Below are 24451 nucleotides of genomic sequence, written 5' to 3' on the forward strand. Positions count from 1 at the left end.
CCTCTTCTAATGTTCCAAAGAGCTGTTAGTGACATTTAAGTTTAGATATGATACTTTAGGCTCTGTTTTTTTACCTTTACAGGTGGAATATTTCAAATGTCACATATACAGTGGCATCGTATGAAATTGTGGCACTGTTATAGTTCTACACAAACAATAAATTACTCATTTCGGCTTTACAACAGTGTAACGTGTTCTTTCGGTAACATATATAACTTTTCTGTTTTATGTGTTTGTTACTGCTGACATCGGTTGGTGTCGTGTCCGATAGTGATTAAAAAACATCATTATTTAGTCAGTATCGGACAATCTGCTTCTGCTCCTTTGGCGTAGATTTCTTACGATGGCTTTCTTATTCTTAGTTTATGTTTTCCTTGGTATTTTCACGAATGTTGTACTTCTCATAGCTTCAAGTTTCAGATAGGAATTGTTCATAATACTTTTGGCCGATCGAAATATATGTGGTAACATATTCGTAATTACTTAGACCGAATACAAATGATTGGTTGAGTGAGTTGGCCAGCTTTGTGACATGTTCATGAAGCTCATGATGACAGTCATATACACGACTAACTAAGCAACATCACGGATTCGAACCCACGACGAACATATTCATCACACGTTAATACTTGCCAAGATCCCCAAACTGGATGTCGTTCCGGAATAATCATTCAGCCAAGGAATGTAAGCCACAATTGATTTTAACAGCTGTTTTCACCGACAGCTAAATATTTAAACTGCTTGGAAGCAGTTCTAGTCAACAAATGAATGTTAACACGTCGACACGCTCTGGTAGCACACTTCAAGCAAATGTCATGCGTAGCCCTGTGCAGTACTGGAACAAGTCATGGGTACCGTTGTTCAGGAACACCCTCCATTGTGCCTTTATGTCAATCAATTGATATGTTCCGTGTTAGTTCTCACGTCTATTTTCACTGTCTCCATTAATACTGGACGAAACAGAACCCCTCGCTCAAGGCCTGTGTTCATTTGATACATGCATCTTAGCTCATTGTTGCATAGCAACAGAGATACGATCTGTTATAATTCAGGTATTTCCTTGTACAGGTTTTCACAAACAGTTCGCGATGAAGCTATCGGCCATAGCCATTGCTGCTAAGGTATGTCCTTAGCAACACTTCTGAGACTATCTTTAATTCAGGTATTTCCTTGAATAGGTTTAATATACACAGTTCACGATGAAGCTATCGGCCACAGATAATGCTGCTCAGGTATGTCCTTAGAAACATATCTCTGACTACCTTAATTCAGATATCCTTCTTCACTGTTGCACTGCCATACAATTCGAACTGTCTCTCACAAAGGTATGTATGTGAACTATCTTTCGTACAGGTATCTTAATTTGCTGTTGCGATAAAACTTAACCCATCTTGTCTCTTCGCCCATGTAATAAAAGAACACTTCCCCAAAATCAGACAGTTGTCAAACAAAAGCAAACCAGTTCAAACTAAATCGTTTGTTACTGTCATTGGAGATATCTGTTCCAGGTTTTGCTGCATTTTGCCTCTATGTGTAACTACAATGTCGGGCAAAGGTATCCATATGATATTTGGTCGCTCCAACATTTGATGCCAAATAATATTTATCATCAAATCTTCATTTGAAAATCAAAATCAAAACAGCAAGACCGCGAGATTTCACATACATTAATGCCTAATAACTACGCTGTCTACTTCATCTGCAGCCACAGTCAACAATTGGTGTATACCTACATTATGCATGCTACTTCACACGCATACGGGTTCCACCACAAAGTACTTTATGAATGGGCATTGCTATTCCAGTCTCGTGCGGTTTCGATTTAACGACAAAATAACAGACAAAAGCAACTAAGCAAACATTCGCAAGCGATTGTCAATCTATGCAAATTCCACCATGCACTTACTGGTGGAAACTCCAACCTTCTCTCATTTACATGTCAATTTGAATAACAAAAAACTAAAGAAACACAATTTTCTATCAAGCGTTTCACGTCTAAAATGCCAAATGTGTATGCATTCATCTTCGTGACTACCATTTGGAGGGAGCATTGTTCTAATACGACTTTGGGTATAGCTTTTTAATTACTACGTTATATGCAGCGTATTAAACTCTATATATAAAACATGGTTCTTTATTAAAAAAATAGTTTCCTGTGGCGCTGGTGAAGTTTACCCCCAGTACAATTTCCGGTAAAACAGCGGTTCAACGCACATGTATGTGCCATGTAATAAAGGTCGGTAAATGGATGGGCAGTTAGACTCAGTGACGAATCGTACAATGATTGAAGTTGTTCTTGAGATTAATCACTTGTTTGATCACTGTAGTCATACAGCATATAATGATTGGTTATTGTGACTATACTAAGAAACAAATTAAGGACACCGTTTGTATACATCATTCACAAAAGTGACCAAAATATATCTCAGGTATGATATGTCTTAATTGTCGCCATGAATTATTATATAACTCAGATTCACCATAAACATTAACAGAAAGTGTATTATAAACGTCATTTGAAACCACAAGGTATTAGTGATTACAAACAAACTCGTTCGATTCCCTTGGGTAAAGGTGGTTTCTCTTTTAAAGTGGCTCCCGTCGAGGTGAAACAGCGATATTGACACAAAAGAGGTATGAAACTCATTTCGATTCATCAATAACCTCATTGACCTTCACTCTGAACTTTCACGTGCTTGTTGGACACTGTTCACGTGATGATATCAAAGGTCAACATTAATTTGTTTTCGTATCATAACTCCTTAACTGCCGTCTCATTAGTGGGGATGAACGAGAATACTCTTGATATATGTTGCTGAAGGAGGGTAATAGACCTGGTCTCTGACATCTATCATGTATATGTAGATTTCATGTTGTGGTCATTTCATTGTCCACTTCATATCCTGCAGTTGGGTCAGTGATATCATTGGACAGTCGAAGAGAAGAAATGATGACGATGTTATTGTTATTTCCTCCAGCAAGAACACAATAGTGCCTAATGACACTACGCTGGAATATTTCAGAAGAAAACAGGAAATCCCCGAGAGCTCTATGCAGGCATAACGAACAGGCGGAAGAAGTGGCTTGTTCATGAAGGAAACGTTTGCGGTTGTTGCTAAAGTATATAGTTAATAGATATAGTAGATAAATAGTAGATAAAGTAGTGCTTATGACTATTTCTGAAATCTAAACATGACGGATTGTTGCATCTAGCTATCTTCAGCAATTTCACCACGGATTTTGCCAGGGTGCACTCTTCTGGGTTCGGAATTTAAACATGGTCGTCGGCATAAAATAAAAATTAAATGACATAGGAATGATCCAAGTGAGAAGAAAATTCGGCATGGAGAAAATGTATTTCGATTTAGAAATGTTTTAGAATGACACAAATCAGAATTACGACAAGGATTGAGATGAGACAATTTTTGTGGTCATGAAAATGTTGTTGAAGATGAATAAACTCACAGCTATGATACTGAAGGTGAGATGAGGTGAAGCGGGATTTAATGTTGTACTTGATATTATTTCACTCATATGAGTGTATTTGCCTGCTATTAATAAACAGGGTTAATAGTGCTAGATCACTGAGATTCCATGCCACAGTTAGAGCATGAATATCCCTCTAAGATACATTATACTGACTCCAAGCCGACCAGTCCTTGTTGTATCCGTTAATGCCAAGCGCCTGGAAGGGAGCAAAAGGTACCGTGTTTTGACATCTTTTGGTGAGACCTATGCTGGTGATGTTAATGCCAATCAGTGTAGAGTAGATAGAATATTAAAATACAAAGTACAATTGGCATCAAAATATTAAAAATTTTGACAACGATGAAAACGTCGACGAAAAGCCATATTAAGAAAGAGTGGCAACTTCAAAACACATTGATAATAATCAATTTTAAGCAATTGTTCAAGACGTAATTAAAAATAATTTAGGAATAATATGAGCATGATCGTGTTGACTATTAAACTGAATTTCTCATTGGAATATGTTGCTGTAAAAAAGGACGCCATATCCAATGAAATCATTATACTGAAGAAAAGATAGGATTCCCAACAGCATAGTTGAAACCACCTCCATGTGCCTGACTTCAGATCCCTACTGGTGCCTCCGGTTTAAACAGTGATAATATGCAGGAAACATATGACATATCGCAGTAGAAGTCAAGTTATTACTTACGTATCCCATCCCCCAGGCGATAACCTTTAGATGAAACACAACATGACGAGAACACCTCTGTCAGTCTCTTTTGAGAGCACTTCCGGAGAGTCCGTTGTGCACAGTGAGAATCTGTGGCAGAAAATTAAAGGTAGCACATCACATGCCCCACTAGACATTAAGTCATTACTTACGCATGACATCCCCCAGGTGATGATCTTTAGATGAAGCAGGAGTGACGAGAAGAAAGAAAGACAGTTAAAAGATATCGACCTAGATTCAACATGCATCATTAAAACCTCACAGCAAGTACAACAACAGGCATATCGATTACTCCAAGACTCAGGTTGCAAGGTTTTTGATGAGTGATTATGAGTCCAAGAGTATGAAGAAACTACCGTGTGGACATGGACTTCTGTGAAATCATAAACAACGTTTCCACATGACATTCGATACATGTATGTCGCAAAATGTTTCTGACAAGAAGCGTTAACTTTTTTTACATGACGTTCGATACATGTATGTCACAAAATGTTTCTGAAAACTTTTTGACGATTGGATGTTGGAGGCGCGGGGTACGAGAATAACTTTCTGAAAATGTGAACCAGTCGGGGTTCTTTCCAGAAAGTAATTGTTGGCACGTACTGACAAATACAAGTGACGAACCCCTATCTATGATCGTGGGAAAATGTTATTAATGTATTTGGCAAATATGTCGTCTGTGTCATCAACATTTTTGTGTTTATGAATTGCTATTACTTACAGTTGAAACCACGTATTCAGATAAACCGTGCCACATCCTGCCACAAACGAGCCCGAAGGACTTAATACCTGGTTGATGACATACCCAAACACACTGCGAAAGTCAAAATATGGATACCAAACTTCTCATTTGGGTTGGTAGATTATTTTCTGTCACTCTTGGCACTCTGTCTTTGACACGACGGGAAATAGATATGGACCCCAGGTTGTGAAACTCTGTGATTAAATAATAATATAAATTTACTTTCGCGTGGAAAATCATATGTGAGAAAGCAACAATTCAAGATGTCACTTTGAGTTGTTGTGAGTCTAGACAGAGTCGTTAAGTGTTGACACGTTCAACCACCAACCACTTCAGAATGCAGGGCCCCATGGATCTACAAGTACATATCCATGCGTTTATCTTCAGACATTGAAATATTCTTATATTAACGAAGCGAATATAAAATCAAAAACCACATTTTGTATTATTAAACTGATCTTAAATAGAAAAAAAACAATCTGTTATGTGATATTGAGCCTTTTATATTCAGACAGGCAACAACACCGGATGAATTGTCAAAACACTCTACACAATTTCCTGAACTATCTCGACCGTCAAAGGCAATGTCATTAGCTCCCGAAAGACAGTAAAACAACTAATCAGTTATCTGGATAGGCTGGAAAGGCTGATATGAAATAATCCGAGCCCAAACGACACCACATCTCGGCGGTAACGATCAGGATGTCAAGCCCATCATCAGGACTTTTACTGTTTCTGATAGACAACAACAGACCACAAGCACATTATCAAAATAAATCAAGTCAGTGGTGGAACTCGATTATTATTTTAAGAATATGATCCTCACTGTACGTCATTAAGCAAATTGGCATGAAATAACAATTTTCAAAATACCACTGTGCTAAGCTATTTCCAGATAGCAATCATTCTCAAGACATGAGAGGAACCTGTCTTCAAATGTCATGGGGTTTCAATATTAACCATTATTGGAAATATAATCGAACCATAGCAATCAACGTCGCCTTAACGTCATTCTAAAACCCAACGTTGTGACTGGATATATGAGTGAGTTGTACCTTAGCTTCTGTTACCATGGAGAACGATTGGATGTTAACGGATATGTCATACGATTGCATGAGATGCTACTTGTATGATAAAATCATGATATCAGTTTTGTAACACGTGTCTATTGCCGGTAGGATCGCAGTGTATGACATAATGATTATTGTAAGGTAATATATGATGATATTAGTTAATGAGTGAGTGAGTGAGTTTAGTTTCACGCCGCTTAAAGTACTATTCCACCAATATCACTGCGGGAGAACACCAGACATAGGCTTCACACATTCTACCCATGTGGGGAATCGAACCGGGTCTTCAGCGTGACCGAACGAACGATTTAACCACTAGGGTACCCCACCGTCCCAATTATATGGGTCTTCATTATTTTTAGGTTTTTATTTTGATTTTATGATGATTGTTACATAATACGTCATTGACAATATGCAAGTATGCAATGATTACTTGTATGGTAATATTGATAGTGAGGAGAATGGTAGGACTGAAATGCATGGTTTGTACAGAAATGATGTTTATCTGATCATAACAGGATAGTGTACTACAAAGACATTCCATATTTTATTGCATCGACGGTCAAATGTATTGAATTTGTATGTTTCAATATGACTCACCTGCCTGTATTGAAAGAATATCCAACCGACATTTCAAAATATCGCTTTTATGAGTCTACTGCTTTTTATGTAACAAGTTAATAACAACTCTTGAGATCGTTTGCAAGTGTTTGTATGCGTTTTGTGTGTGTGACGTGTGCAAGTGTTTGTATGCGTTTTGTGTGTGTGACGTGTGCAAGTGTTTGTATGCGTTTTGTGTGTGTGACGTGTGCAAGGGTGTAGGGTGTGTGCGAGGGTGTGGTGTGCATGCGAGGGTGTTTGGTGTACGCGCGAGGGGCATGGGGCATCGGGCATCGGAGTGGTCCGTGTGACTGAGTGGTTTCAACATGGATGCAAGACGTCAAATCCTTGTCATATCTCTTAATGGCAAACGTCATTCGGGCTTACAAATTGAACAATAAATGTCTTTTGGTTAGGCATGCTAAGGACCTGAAGCACTAACCGTCACCTTTTTAGTCAACATTTAATCATATATCTGCCTGGACACCCAGCTGGTTTATTGTTTCCTAACTCTTTATTGTCATAATCACTCTTATTCATTAAACTCCCATTCCTGAAAAATCTAAATCACCGACAGAACTTTATCAGGCAGTAAAGTACAGTCAATGCATTATGTCACCTCTTGGGCGATGGGGTAGCCTAGTGGTTAAAGCATCCACCCATCACCCCGAAGACTCGGGTTCGACTCCCGGTAATACTGCTAAACACGGCGTAATATCATTCCCACAACGCCAATCTAGTCTGCTCCCTCGCATCACGATGCACGTATTAATCAAAACTTATACTGGAATTAAAAATGTAAAAAATATATTTAACCCGAATGTGAACTGTCTTTAAACTATTTATCATTTTTTTCTTGGTAGAGTGCATCTTAACGTCGGGAAGAGACATGTCAACAGACCTGATCGAGGATTGTTAATTTAGGATACCTGGACCGTCATTATTGTGTTTGTTCTCTGCCTTGAATTAATTGTCCGATAGTATTAGATTTAGAATCTCAGAAAAACACCGTCAGTGAGTGAGTTGAAATTCACATCGGCAATATTTAAACTTTATCGTGACTAAATCAAGGTGTATATTTATAATAGTTGAAAGGTAGAACACCCGTCAACGAAGGACAATAGATCAACTAGACTACCACAGTATTGAGAAATAAAATTAGAGTCTTTCTGTAAAATTGGATTTTAAAGTAGGACAATACCATAAAACATGGGCAAAAGATCGCTGACAACTGAAGGTAGATCACCACACAAGGGACCATGGGGACCTGCATGGACCCCAGTTGGATTTACACCGTCCCTTCAGCAGCAGGGGATTCTGCTAAGTTTTAACCTTTTATTTAAAACTACTAATATGCTACGATTAAAAGTTCGGTAGAGCGAAATTGACCGTGAAAGCTTTGCAACTTGCGCATCCTCTCAGGAAAATATCCTTCGTATTGTATACCGTGTGTTCTGTGAAACATTTGTATTGATTTTTAAACTTGATTAATTTTAGAAAAAAATTGTTAATTAGACATTTCGGTTTTGTTTGTTGGTGCCACACCTAATTCTTTAACAGACCGATTCTTGGATAACTCCTTAGTTTCAACCTAGGAATCCTGTAATAGTCTAGTACAGGAACGAAATACAATACATGTATACAAGTTTTTTGGATTAACAATGTACTTCTGAATATTCTGTGAAATCAACAATCACTATGTTTCAGTGTAGAGAAGTCCGTTAATCTTCTACAGAGCTGTCTGTCAAAGAGTTTAAAATAAAAACTGGCCAACTATTACAAACTTGGTATCGAATCTAATATGCCTGAGGGCAAGGTTACGAAAATTTTAGTCTCATCCCTGGTTGTGGAAGCAACTTTGCATAATGAAGAATTAGCTTTGATTTAAATTGGATAAGACTGGCGCTTCGACTCGAAAGAAATTATAATTTGAAAAAGGCAAAATGGCTATGGAAAAAAAGACCCAAACAGATGAGGCAGTCAGAAACTGAAACTGAGAAATAAAAGGAAAACATGAGATTCGAAGCTGTAGAAATAAAAAGAGGAAATATAATTTCAGATGAAGCAGAGGACAGTTGAAAAATCACCTAAGCTGAATAACAAACTGGTAATATATCTCAAGATGCAGCTTGTCCAATCTGTCACTGAGCATGTTGAAAAGTATTCTTGCATTTCGGGAAGGTGTTATATAATTTCAAGTGGGGTGAAACTGTGGACCGTGTTGTTGCAACGTGTGCGGAAAGCTAGGGAAGGTTATTCTGCCTCACCTATTGAAAGGAAATCTGAATTTTAGGCTGTTACAGCTGCAGTTGTATTGCTGCATGTCAGCTATCAAGTTGTTAATGTTGGCCTTATGAAATGGCAGACTGGTGTTGAACAACTGCATTTTACAAAATAGAGCATATCCAGTTAAGTTGGTGCCAAAGCATTGCAAATGAACGTCCTATTTCATTACCTTTTCATTTGAAAATAATTGCAGTATCAAATTACGTTGGTCAAACTGATAATGATGAAATAGTATAGAAACACTCCTAAAACTAATTTGAGTGATTGAAAGAATGACTGTTATTTCCATATATGCTGCAAACAAAGAAAGTGTGTTTGTGAATGCAATAACTCCTATTTATTTGAAACTTTAGATGCTGTGTTGCTAATTAGGAAACCCTCAGAGAGAGCCCAATAGACTGACCCTTCCATGAAACTTGATAACATTGTGAGCATAACCATGCGTAACATCTTCGTTTTTTTCTTAATTACGTAACTGCAATAACTATACCTCTAGTTAAAGTGTCAAACAAACCTTAAAAGTTGGAACTAGTTTCCAGCTACATGGGGTATGCATAGACAAGAAGCTAATGTGGTGTTTTTTGTATTCTACCCAACAGGTGATGTCCAAGTGTGATCTTGTCATCATGCATATTAGTGTTTAATGCCGATCAATGAATCAAGAACAAAAAACTTTTTACTGATCGCGGCTGTTTACAGCAGCGAGTGAGTGAGTAAATATTGATTACCCTGCATCATCAATGTTGCAGCTATTCGCGCCGAAATGACCACAGCGAGACTGCATATTGCCCTGATGAACTGGCATAAATATGTGATATTCCATTATACGGTTTGTGTTTTCCAAAGGCGAAGACCGTTAAATGGAATGTTTGCATCAACCCCATCATCAATTCCCAGGAGTCGAACGCAAGAAGAACTGAATAGAACAGATACCACCTTACTGCGCTGGTTTCAGTGGGTATATATCAACAGGTTCGGCGAAGCATATAGATCATTCTCCGACATCGACCTCACCTCATCAGAATAATTATCATAATGGCGACGTTTCAAGTGTAGAAACTGTCGAAGGGATTCTTATGCACCATTAACAATCCTTTAGAAAACAGGCTATGATACTAGCTGGAATACGAAATCTCGATGACTTGGAGGTTCTACGAGATCTTAATATCTGGTTGTTTTCTGGCGATTTTGTCCTGTCACGAAGGAGTTGAAACCGAGGAACTCACATAGGAGGTATGAAATGGGGGTATAACATAACGGGTACTTATATTGTACGTACTAAACGGCAGGGAACCATTATGTATTCATCCAACAGAAAGGGTGGGCCGTAAAGTATCTGGGTGGCGTTTGATTCTTTAGAGCAGGTTCATATTTTCGACATCATGCATGGTCAGTATAAGAAATAAAATCGACGTAAGTCGACTTTAGAAAGAAAAACGTTCTGGAAAGTCCTTTTCAATATGGTCTTACACTGATGACTGATCATAACAGCCATTCCCTAAAAGTACAAAGCACCACTACGATGGTCTTGATTGTGTCCGCCGTTTTTGTTGATAAAGACCTCTATCAATAATATCATTATGTCTTATGAGGTATTGTCTGTGGTAAAGTGCATGATTGTGTGATATGTACTATGCCGACATTTCATGCTTGTTTCACTAGTCTTTGAAGAAACTCGCTTCAACAAAATATCGAGTTTTGTAACATTTCTATAGAAACATACACAGCAAATATGTAGTTATTATGAATGTATAGTTCTGTTTCTAAATGACACAAACCTTTGATATAATGACATCTTCTTCACTAACTCCGGCAAAATGAATCACTGCACATGTTCAAACAGTGAAAACTCTGTGCTTGGGCAAAACTTTAATGAGCCATTTTCCCTTTCAAGCAAACGTGTTTTACATCAATCCAGTTTCATTTGTTTTCGTTAACCATCAGTTGGTCATTAGATGATGCATGTTACATCACCATGATGAAATATCAAAGGGTCCTTCAAAGGGCAGCGTAACTGAAACTCAAAACCATTTCACTAAGAATCCTGAAAAATTGCTTTCATGGATAACGACAAACAAAACAAAAAACTTTATATTGATTCGCATACATTTCATACTGCATTGTGTTGTGCAGCAAAAACAGGGCTATGTATTTCAAAATGAATCATCACTACAACCACGGCTTATTGTGAAATATCACCGGATGTGAAGAATCCAAGTATCACAGAAAGATGGTCTTAATTTGTCTAGAAATGGGAATCGTGTTCTGATATTCGTGCAATATATGTGTGTCTCAACGTGCTAAGAAGTGTATAAGGGTGCACAGGCATGTGTGTCCCTGGTGAATGTAAGCACAGCTAAAAGGATGCATAGTGTCAATCCAATTGTGTATCTTAAAATATATATTTAAATGGTCTATTGTACAACATCTTCAACGCCTGTCACTACTTTTACTGCAATCGGTACTACTTCCACTCCTATCTACACAACTACTACTACTACTACTACTACCATCTAAACTACCTGGCATTAGATATTAGATACTCCCTAAATGTATTGTTGAAAGCGATGGCACTCAGGCCACAATGCACACAAACTGTCGTAAACGTTCACAACCTAAAACAGTGAGAACATCTCAGTAAATCGACATTTCAGTGTATGTTTATTTTCCAGTTATAGCATGTTATATGCAAAATTCCACATATGAGTGAGTGGGTGAGTTAATATTTATCGTCACATCGATTTCACAAACCGGACATGATTAATATCACTTAGTACAACGTATTAACGTATGACGCCTTTTCGCTGTAACCAATTGATATTCTACTTCTCAGTGTTAATACACCCCGGACGAAAGAAAGTCTCCACTGAAAACTCAAAACGGGAAGTACAATGCCAGTATCAAATGCATCACAGTCAAACAATCGCTTTTTTGTCGTTTCCTTTTCAGCAGCCATCAAACAGTTTCCACCACAAAGTATTTGATGCATGTACATTGTAGTTCAATGAGTCTCGTGTGGCTACGGTAACATCACAAATCAACAGACGAAAGCGATTTAGCAAACATTCGCCTGGCAATTGTAGATTGATGCAAATTGTAATCAGAACCTTCTTTCATTTGAATAATGATTTGAATAATAAAAGAGTACAAAAAACTCCTTTGTTTGCACCCTGAGTCTAAATTACACTCCGCAAATTTTTACCTATTCACCTCATTCCATGGGGCATTTCCCTCTGTTGTTGGGCAAAGTTGCTCACATTCCGCAATTGTCCAAATACCACGCCCGGGTTGTACTCGTGGAACATCAAATAGGGTTTGGTGGTTGGTTTATTTTTTGCGTTTCTGTTTTGTGACGTAATGCCACTCTCATCAATACTCCAGCTACATGCATCATATCAAAAGACGAATCTGGACCAGACAACCCCCACGGGTAACCACCTGAATATCTCCCTCAGCAATTGTTACACGAGAACACGTCAAGAAAGTGAGCAGGCCTGACCATACAATCCTCACAGTCGTCAAGCATAATGAGTTCACTTCTACCTGAGATCTGTGCTTTATATGCGCATGTCATTACTGTCTGCACAGTAAGAGAAGACATCTTCTTCGACTTACTTTGAACGACAGTGTCTACAGGAGCCATCAGTTGAGAAGACGTTCTTTTTATCAAAAACGTTTAACAAAATATTTTCATGTTCTTGTCGTATTTTAAAAAATATCGTATGCATTATCCAATTAAAGTGTAATCAATTATTTTTTCCAATGACGATGACAATTAACAATGACAATTTATTTCAGTACTGCCAAAAGTACATTTAAGGTACTGAAATATTGTGCACAGCGGTACAATGTAGATAAGATAAAAATTGTACTACCATGGAGATGTTATAGCTCATACTGACAGACTTGTTTCCTGATAAACACTCAAGAATGCTATGTACTGAGAGGTGTACATGGTGAAAAGATGCATTTATCTTCGACGAACTTCTGCATAAGCACAAATCAACAGAAAATGATACCTATCTTCAATTTGATGTAAGTGGCACTCAAAGCAGACTAGCCTTTCATTCTTATTAAACCGACACTGTCGAATCTTCATCTTTTAAAAGACAACGAATCGAATATTATTTCACAATCTTCTCAAAATCGTTGTTGTAATTAAATGAAGATATATACATTTTTGGAGTTAACTCGGAATATGCCCCGAGGTAATGTGAATTGTTCATCTCACAATGCCTGTCCTGGAAAGTGCTATCTTCAAAACATTGTTGAAACTGTTGAATGAATATTTCAACATTTTTCACAAAGTGTTGTATTTTCAATTCCCTATCCATACAATTCACTTATTTTATAATTTGTTGAATAGTAAAGTTACCATAAGATAAATGCATACAAGCCAGTTGCCATGGTCCATACTTATTTGGACTAAAGGATCGAGGGTACACCCAAGGATTTTGCTATCAAATGTCTTTTAGGGATATTTTTGCCAGAGGATTTTCTTAGTTGATGCACTGCTTGCACTGTGTGGTGTACGTGTACCAGATGGGGTCTTCAGTGGCATTATGTACATAGCTCTAGGTCACAGGCACACCATGGAACCTGAACATTGCAAGCATCAAGAGGCAGTGTCAAGATATGTCACTTGAGCTCTGTAGCATATGTCAGGAAACCAGTCGCTCTAAAGATACCCTCTACAACAAGGGTATATCTTTCATCAGTGAGGCCACTACCGAGCGCGGTAGAGACATTGCAAATTTCGGTCAGCTGTTCGCAGGCATTCATTCCTCTTGGACGAACCTTTGGACAGCACCCCTAAACTGAAATGGTACAAACGCTGTTACGCAGCAAATACGCATACGGGAAAAATAAATTAAGGGCTTGCCAAGGAACAGTTCAATGCTTTACAAGAAAATGAACGGACTGGTGCTTCAGACAAAGGCCACGCTTTTCGTCCAGAGGTATTTTCCTATGTGACTGGACGTTGTGTATTTTTTTCTGTCAGAACACCTCAAGGACACAGGTAACGAATCATGTTTCTACCTTGATTTCTATAGTGTACAAAACTGCAAACGCATTGCAGAAGAGGTTGCATGATTTGATTAAAGCCGAAACATGCAAAAGCACAGAGAGCAGATCAGCTGTCGTGGCCATGTCCTGGTTGAGTCAGGAGTTGTGTCACACTGCAGAGAATGGACACATATTTAAGTTGACTGCTGTGTTCATCAGATGGAAAGAATTGGCCAATACATCAGACATTATCATCCCATCATCATATCTCAGCAATCTGGGGACTTTCAAGGAAACTTTATCAACGTGCATTAGTTGTTTCAGTTGTTTCAAAGGCATTTAGAAGTTGGAGGAATCAAACTAAAAGTGCTTTATGGTTCAACTTCTTTATTATACAAGGTCACAACGTTTCGAGACAGATTCTAGTCTCTTCCTCAGGTGAAGTGAGGGTAAAACTAAAGGGTTGCAGTACTGTATATATACACATAACAGTAGACTGATAACAATGGGTAACAAGATATACAGGTTTCTATTAATTGATGTACAGGCTTCAATTGATAGATGTACAGGCTTCAAATTATGTACAGGCTTCAACTGATTGGTGTGCAGGCTTGTGTTGATTAGGTTAACGAGTTACAGGTAAATATGTTTGGATAAAGATTAGTCACTGACGCATTAGCCATACTGATCAATTCGTTGTCTTCCGGAATGAAACTCCTTCTGAGGAGCGAACTTTGCTTCTTCCGGCCCGATTCCGTAATCTACTGTGCTGTCAGTCCCCATGGTCCCTAGCATGGTGATCTACGAATACCTTCGGTTGTTTTCCGTATTTGATATTGTTTTGTCCAAATAGTGCTACTAGTTTTAACTTTTTACACTAGGTTTAATTGTAACTGTGATATTCTAGTTGTTTTACTGGCCTTTGCCGACAGGGTTTTATAATATATACATATTTCATTTCAATATGAAACATGTTTGAGTTGACTATTATTTAAATGTGACGCAAGTGTTTGATCTAATAATCCTCGCTCAGTGTTAACTATGCAGTCCACATGACTATGCACCGTGCTATGATCAGAGCCGACATCAGTCATTAACACAAAGCACAGGGGTTTGTATTGCTGAAACCAATACGTCCTGGGTCCAATGATACAGTGATATCCATATACATATAAAGAAGAAGACGCGCACAAAGATGCCAAACACCCCACTTTCGATTATGGGCGAATTCTGGGTGGAAAAGTGTGGAATAAGCAGCCGCGATTATTTCTGAAATAAAGCCAGATAAATTCCCTTCCAATAAATCCAAAATTATCAAAATCGGTGCTCTATGTACTGAGAAATTTTGCTTGGAACTCGGGAAAAGACAACGCCAAAAACTTCCGGAGAAGAAATACTATGTATTTCACTTAAAAACTCTCGATTGACCTTTCCGTCATTGCTAGATATTTCGCTTTCGTTCTACAACTCTCAAATAAAATAGGTTATTCTTTTACCTGCATTACACGACTTTAATGGAAAATTAGCGGTATCGAGTGATCGAGTTCACCATGTTTGTCCTTCACCCTCAATAGGCTTGCACCAACGACGAGCTGCTCATTGATTGGTGAAAACTAAAACACCGGTATTATTATTTCATGGCGCGTTAAATCGTGTGGTTATAGTCACATCGACAATATTACAGTCATACCGTGCCTGAAAAAATGTAAATGAACAATAAACACAACTAGATTATGAAAGCCTGTCGACAATGGAGAGTAAAATAGATAGATTATCACAGTGACAGAATTAAAACTAGCTAGTAACTTCTTGAATTAGACAAATAGTACAGACAACACAGCGTAACAACGGGCTGGGGATCAACTGAAGGTAGATAACTTAAGCATTAAACATTATCGTACAATGTAACCTTGTTTGTAAATAAATAATGTTGCCATGTGTTGTTGTTGTTGTCTTTATTAATTCGATTGTACAGTATCAATGGGGTACAGTTATTGCTTTTGTGAAAATAGCAGTTTCTATGCATTGACGGAAGCTACAATCTTGACACATCGGTTACATAACCTACGGAAGCGTATAGGAGCCACGGTGAAAACTTAGTTTCGCCTTACTATCTTCTACGTAGGACCTAGTATCATAACCTTATTTAGCCTAAAATGCACAGTACGTGAAATTATTAATATAATGTAACATTATATAATGTTGTGAAAACGTCGAAAATGGTCGATTTCTGTTTTTTCTGATTCGCGCCCAAAGTCGAAATGCTTCAAATGTAAATATAACGTGTCGTGACCAGCTGATCCAAGCTGATGTAGCTTATAAGACTAGTCGATTTCGTAAACATTTACTATTATATTTTCAGAGCATTATCATCTGGAGAAGTCCTAGGTCTTTCACTAACTGCGCGACGATGGAAGACACTGATGATGTGACAAATGATGAAAAACATCTTTACCGTTATTATAGCTAAACCTGAGAGAACTTCTGACAAAATAAAAACAAACAAGGATGTCGGTTTTGAGGCATTTACTTCGACCATCAAACGACGGATGTCACTGACACACATTTTACAAACATGGAAGCGTCATAGGATAGACAGATGACGTAAGTTCGGACACTCGACCTTGACCTTTGGCCATGCTGCCAGCTGCCATTTTTTTAATAGTCGACAGCGTTCAAGTTCCAGTCGATGGTCGATCAGTCATCGTCAGTACTCGACTGTGTCATATAAAACCGAAAAGCATCTATTTGTTGTTCATTGAGACAGGTAGACCACCCCATTTTTCCACGAATTGCAATGTTTGACGTATTGCGTGACATATTCCAGAAAAAAATGAAAGCTCTGTCTTGTACGCTGCTAATCCCAGGATGGTTACACATACCCCAAATTGGCTCGCAATACAATGAAATATGTTCAGCAGTACATCTAACCAGACGAACACGCCGGCTGAATTGTCAAAACAATCTATATATTTTAATCAGCTATATGTAATCGACAGTCCACGCAGACAGGTGGCATATCTGGCAAAACTAAAACAACTGATCAGATATCAACATAGTGCTGAAATTAATAATATAGTATGACATAATTCATGCCAGTTTCAGTATTATCATTACTGGAAATACCTGTCAAGATTGTGTTCGCATTTTAAACATTATGGCGTTGCCAGTTGCGACAGTGTGAAACACTTTTCAATTAAACTTAATGATTGTTGCAGTGTGAAATATAACTTTTAATCAATAATGTTTAAATAATATGTTATGATATCTGAAACCAACTAGATACTTGATAAAATGGCTTCATATACATTAAATACTGTGTCTGTGTAAATGTAACAATTCCATATCTGCATTGTAATTAAAAAATACAGAAGTGTCTTGGTATTTGTGAAATGAAAGCTAAAAAGAGAGAATATTGGATCGATCTCTCTATGAAATTTGATAACATTGTGAAAATGATACTTCTGTTTGATGTTTGTGATAATCTAATTGGTAAAACGATACCCCCTCTAAATGTGTTTTAAACAAAATGGGACCAAATACATAGCGCATGAGCAGATTGACATTTCACAAAGAAATGCAACTGGCAAGGGATCACATTTACCACAATCACCAGACTCAAGGTTACACTCTCCACGCGAGCTGAAATGAATATTTAACATTCCATGATAAATGCAATTCTTGAACGCTTTGGTTTCTGCAAGGTGAAAACTATACAGCGAGTGAGTTCAGATTTTAAGTCACATCGGCAAACAAGGAAGGAGAGTAAAACAACTAGGTTATCACAGATAGATTTTTAAAGCTAAGAATTAAATTTAAAACATTTTAACTATGGAGGACAATGAAATATAAAAACGGGCTATAGATCGCCAACAACCGAAGGTAGATCACCTTACCAGGGTCCATGGGACTCACAGTATCTTTGCTACCTGCATGGTCTCTGGATGGATTTACACCATACCTTCAGCTCCTGCCGACTATAGAAAAACAGCCATAATTAAAATAACACATATACCACGATTATGACTAATAGGAGGTTTAAACTGACCTAGATTGCTTTGGGACTTAGTACCCTCTCGGGGGGACAATAATTTTACAATACTTCAACACCCTTCGAGGGTACAGTCACTAACAATTAAGTTACTACTCTAAACTACCAATGCTTAAAACATGACTATTTACAAAACATATATAATCGGAATTCATTAAATAAATCAAATTCCTTAAGAAACCCAATAATTAATGAGAATATACAGTAGCAAAGAGATCCTTCATTGTTCGTACACTGAAATAATAACCGGTGGAGAATTCAACACAGTCAAGCAGGATATGCCTGGCTGTGACTTTCACATCACAAGGGATACAAAACAGCGGATCTTCACCTTTTAACAAGTATTTGTTACAATATCTCATACGGACAATACGACATTGTTGCATACAAGGTGAAAACTATTAAATGACGTCACGATATAGACTCTATCATTAATTTCCCAGGAGTCGAACTCAAAGAGGTGCTGAATATGATTGGGTAACACTCCACTTTGCTGGTTCCGATGGGTATAATATATCAACATTTCCCGAGAAGTGTATAGATCATTCTCCATCACCCACACCACATACAAAAATCCTCAATGAGGCTGACGTTTGAAGTGTGGGATAGTGATACACCACTAACAATCCATTCCTTAGAGAACATGCAATGAGATTACCTTGAATTACGAAATCTCGGTCGAAATGAGGTTCCGCGAGACTTTAATATCCACTGCTCTGGGAGTTTTCACCCTCTCACGAAGCTCTATAAATAAATAAAATCACTGCAATTTGAAGTATGTTTGCACAAGTGCCGAGAAAGTTCTTTTTTCATTAACCTGCGCTGTGCCATCGCCATCCTTTCTCGCACTGCCTTTTTCCAACTGTCACTTTATCTACACTCCCCACTCGTAACAAATAGTGAACTGTGTCAATACTTTAGTGATAGATGATCAAACATCAAGGACAAAACTTCTGCAAAATCCTCACAGAGTAGTTACCATGTTTTCATTATGAACGTTTCATTGTGTATGGTATGTTCAATAGTTTTGGCGGAGCATTGAATTCATCGGTCCGCTCTCAGACAAACGGACCATGGGAGTCCTGAAAAATTGCACTCTTGGATAGCGACAACAACCGTTCATACTGATTTGCATACACCATTTAATGGACTGTGCTGTGCTGCAAAAACAGTGTTATGTATTTCAGATATTAGTATGAATCATCATTATGACTGCATCGAATAGCTAAATGTCATCGGAAGGGAAGGACCAAATGTATCAAAGAAAGATGTTCTTAATTTGTCTGGAAGTGGGTTTTGACATTCGTGTAATATATATGTGTCTCAATGTGGAAAGAATTGTATAAGCCATGTGTGTCATTGACTGATGTAGGAAAGGCTACACGGATGTATGTTATGGTGTATCTTAAATATATTTAAATGATCTATTGTAACCATGTGAAACACCTGTCACTTCTTAGGTTGCAATTAATACTTCTACTGCTGTCGCTATCTACTATTAATGTGACGTCGACTACTACAAGTGAGCGAGTGAGTTTGGTTGCAATATTCGAGCAATAATAATGGGTGCGTGGGGGTGCAGAAAATGGGCTTCACACATTGTACCCATGTGGGGAATAGAACCCGTGTCTTCAGGGTTATGGACGCTTTAATCACTAGGCGACCCAACTGTTGCATCTGTTTTTGCGCAATTACGCAGTAAAGTAGAAAAATGATGCAGAGACAGACAGAAGAGGTTATTGTATAAATGGCCATGAGGCCAATAGTACATCGACATTCGTAATAGTATAGAATCCGGAGCGCCTGGATATTGAGTTACACATTAACGGTACGTGACTGCATTAGTTGTGTACAATACACAGCTAAACGCACTAGTATATCAGCTGATTTAGAATTCAAAAGAGCTATAAACTTAAGGGGATTTGGGTTGGTGTAATAATAACTCGGTAGATATTTTCTTTGTTCATCGTCATACAGTGGACATTCTAGTAATGCATAGTATTTGTTTTCTATCTTGTTGAGACAATGGTGACACTTGGCAATTGCGATATCTACACTTTTTGATCTTCTATATAACTGTATGTTAAGCCCAGCGATGCCACATCTAAATTTTGTCAGTTCTCTACGCAAATGAACACAACTTAATACTCGTAAGTACGTTTCTGGCACTATATCACACTTATAGGTTGAATAAGTCTGCAAGTAATTGGAAGCAGTCACAGAAGCTGACCACTCTTGATAATAAATATCTTTACATCTTTGCTTAAACATACTCAATAACAATTCATTATTGCCTACGTCTTGGTTAAACCAAGCATAAGACATGCCATGCTGGAACAATAGCTCTCGCACAGCTGAGGCCCAATTAGTATCCCCAGAATCATCTAGACGTTTTAACATGAGGTACTATCTTTTCGAATTTCGACAGTCAGGTTGTCTAAGCAGCCGTAACCAATTATACGATATTACTCTAGCTTTATAATTTACATGCAATGGATATCATCCACACTCAGCTAAGATAGCTTTTGTGGGTGAGTAGTATCCAGTTCGAAAGATACATTTACAAAAGTTTGAATGGACCTTTTCAATGTTTTGTCGGTACACTGTCCCCCAGATTTCTGCCCCATACGAGAGTATAGGTTGGATTTTTCCATCAAATATTATAAAAGCAATGTTTGGAAGTACTGATTTATAGGTACAGAGAAATTTCTTGATTGGATACAAGCCTGTCGGCTTCTTGTGATAAAACATCGCAAAATACATGAAGCAGAGATATTTCATGTGTGCGCTACATTGTACGCGCGAGTTATTATTTTCACACATTTATTCGTTGCTAACGCGTAGCGAAACTATATGAATTAAAAACTGTTACTTTCCATTGTTCCGTATATTGGAAATACAGAGCTATATAAATAGCACTTTTCCAAGAACATGCGGCCCGGACACGTCTGGATGGCGGAGTGATTTCCAAGTGATTTTTTCATTGGTCAAATTTAATGTTAAGCATTCGGAATCATTTCGGTATATGTTAGGAACTCGGAAAGACAGGTTTATCACTTGATCCCATACAGAAATGATCGTAATCGTTCACCTTTATCCGTCGTACCTCGTACTTTTCTTGGAAACGGGCAACGTAACGTCAGCGTTCAAGTTCGAAAAAGTCGAGTCATATTATCACGTTGAATAAGAAATAATAATAAGAAAATAATAGTAACCTGGAGGCACCATGGGTCAGTGATTATGACCATGCAATGCATGAGAAAGTAACTAGGTCGTTTGTGTGTTACATCTCACCAGATTGCTTTAAAAGTGTCATTAAAAAGTCCAAATGTAATACAGCTCCAGGGCCTGATGGCATTCGAAACCGGTACTGGAAACTGTTTCCCAGTGTCCAAGCACCATTACGTCACTGTTTCAATTCTCTTGTGGACACAGGTGATGTTCCTCCTTGGTTCTGCAAAGGTCGCACAATACTTCTCCCAAAAAAGGGAGACTTGACTGATCCCAAGAACTTCCGCCCTATCACGTGTTTGAATACTCAATATAAATTATTCACAGGGTGTTTGACAAACCTCGTGTCATGTTACTGCTCTTCCAATGAGATAATTTACAGAGAGCAGAAGGGGACGAGAAAGGGATGTTGGGGGTGCAAGGAACAACTTCTTGTACAGAAAATGATTTTGGAAGAGGCTAAAACCTATCACCGCAACCTCTCCATGTGCTGGATAGACTACAAAAAGGCATACGACTCTGTCCCTCACGGATGGAATCTGAAGTCTCTTCAGTGTATTGACCTCCCTGAGCGAATACTTGATTTACTCAAGTCTTTAATGAGTTGCTGGTCGACTCAACTTGAGATGTACTGGCAAGGGCAGGTGCAGACTTCGGAATCTATTCCAATCAGAAGGGGAATTTTCCAGGGGGACTCCTTTAGTCCTTTGCTTTTTTGTCTGTCTCTGAATCCTTTGAGTTTTCTGCTCAATAGGGAGGAGGGTTATCATCCCGGACCTCCTCAGCACAGATCCCCAACACCTCTTACTCATCTCCTCTACATGGATGACATCGAGCTCCTTGCCAAGGGAGAGACCAATTTGAAAGCACAGGTTCTCCTTGTCGTGTCCTTCTCTAATGATATAGGCATGACATTTGGACTCGACAAATGTAATACTCTTCATTTGAAACGTGGCAAGGTAACTAATGATGGATCGGTCAGGTCTCAAGGGGGAGGAGTTATTGAGCATCTTGTGGAAGATCAGGCCTACACCTATCTTGGAATGCAAGTTCGAGACAAGCTCCAGAATGCCGAGATTCAAGATAACCTTCGGGCCGAATATAAATCTCGTTTAAAGAAAATCTGGAGTTCAGAGCTAAATGCTCGAAACAAGGTCAAAGCCACCAATACTTTTGCTGTGCCAGTCCTCTCCTATTCCTTTGGAGTAGTTGATTGGACAAAACAAGACATCCAGAGTCTTGACCGCCTGACCAGAAGGATCATGTCTGATAACAGAGCACACCACCCTCGTTCCTCTCTTAATCGGTTATATATGCCAATCAATTCGGGAGGACGGGGTTTGATTAATGTGGAAGCTCTTCATGATAGAATTCTATTGTGCACTTTTGCACATATTTATTTATCGGATGATCCTCTGGTGATGCACGTCAAGACTCATGATGAAAGCAAGGAATTCCACAGCTATTTTAAGCGTGCCAAGGTTGTTGGACACAATCTGAAATTTGAAGTTGATTTTGCTCACGGTGATGTACTGCTGGACGGTACAGCGATGGGAGTAAACCAGGTGAAGTCCTTTACCAAGTCTGCCCAGAGTCGGTCCTTTGTGGAGAAGCTGTCTGAGAAGCCATTGCATCGTGTGTACATGCAGTGTGTGGAACAGAACAGCAATCCAACCGACTCCTTCGCCTGGTTGAAGTCGGCTGGTCTCAAATGTGAAACTGAGGGTTTCCTTTTTGCTGCTCAGGACCAGTCACTTCCCACTCGCAATCGCCAGAATGTTATTCTTAAAGAAAATATCAATATGAAATGTCGTCTTTGCAATCAATTTACAGAGACTGTCCAACACCTTGTCAGTGGATGCCCTTCCTTGGCACAAACAACATATCTTAAAAGACATGATGGCATGGCTCGCTGCTATTACTATCGTCTCTGCCATGCCTGTGGCTTTGACTCAGAGGTCCATCCATGGTACGACCCTGAACATGTCCCTTGCGTCCTGGAAAATGATGCTTTTAAGCTTCTCTGGAATAGGCCAATATACAGCCTGAGACGAATTCCAGCTAACAAACCTGATCTTGTTCTTTTTGATAAAACCAATGAAATTATTTATATCATTGAATTTTCTGTCCCTTTTGACAGCACTGTGATTGGCAAGATTCAGGAAAAGCATGATAAATATGCGGACCTCGCCTTTGAAATGTCTCGCTTGCATCCCAAGTACACTGTCGTCAGGCTCCCCATTGTTCTCGGTGCCCTTGGTTTGGTACCTCCTGATCTCTTGTCGCAGATGAGGAGAGTGCCCGGGTTCTCCACCGGGAGCACAGCCCTTCTGACAATCTGGGTAATGCAGAAGGCTGCAGTGTTGGGGAGCCTCCATATTCTCCGAAAAGTTCTTGGTGGGTTCGACTAGGCAGTGTTTCCTGGGAGAAGTCCCATTCGCTGTCTGGGCTGCGTGTAGAGGGGGCTCAGGTCCCTGAGCTGATGATGAGCCTCATCGGCCTGACTGTGCCAGGATCACCCGAACCCTCTCTGCTGCATATCAATCTTAATCTGTAAAACATAATAATAAGAAGAATTAGTTAAATAAGAATAAATAAATAAGAAGAAAAGACGAATCACGGACTTCTTTCACAAAACGGCAGATGCTAGTGAAGTTAATTCAAATGTTTCCAGTGCAGAAATCTCCGATAATGGCGACCACGTGCGTGATAGTGATGAACTCAATGTTAATTCTGACGAAAGTGACAGTTGCGAAGAAAATCTTAAACAGACCGTAAAACGAAAATTTGAGCTCAAATTTCGGAACAAGTGGCTAAAGAAATATGATTGACTTGAGTATGAAGAGGCAAGTGGAATAATGAGTTGCAAACTTTGTAAAAGCTGTAACTTTCGTAATACAGTGACGACATCTTGCAAGAATTATAGATCGTCGACTTTGACTAGACATGAGAAATTGCTTGACCATAAGACTGCTGAAAAGAACTTGCTTCAACGAAATGACTTTGTTACAGTGACAGAAACGGCAATTTCTCAAAAATCAGCAAGTATCGTTGCCGCAATGTGTTGTGCATGGTTGCAAACTTTGTAAAAGCTGTAACTTTCGTAATACAGTGACGACATCTTGCAAGAATTATAGATCGTCGACTTTGACTAGACATGAGAAATTGCTTGACCATAAGACTGCTGAAAAGAACTTGCTTCAACGAAATGACTTCGTTACAGTGACAGAAACGGCAATTTCTCAAAAATCAGCAAGTATCGT

This window comes from Haliotis asinina, chromosome 11, assembly GCF_037392515.1.
Source record: "Haliotis asinina isolate JCU_RB_2024 chromosome 11, JCU_Hal_asi_v2, whole genome shotgun sequence".
In the NCBI taxonomy this organism is placed as follows: Eukaryota; Metazoa; Mollusca; class Gastropoda; order Lepetellida; family Haliotidae; genus Haliotis; species Haliotis asinina.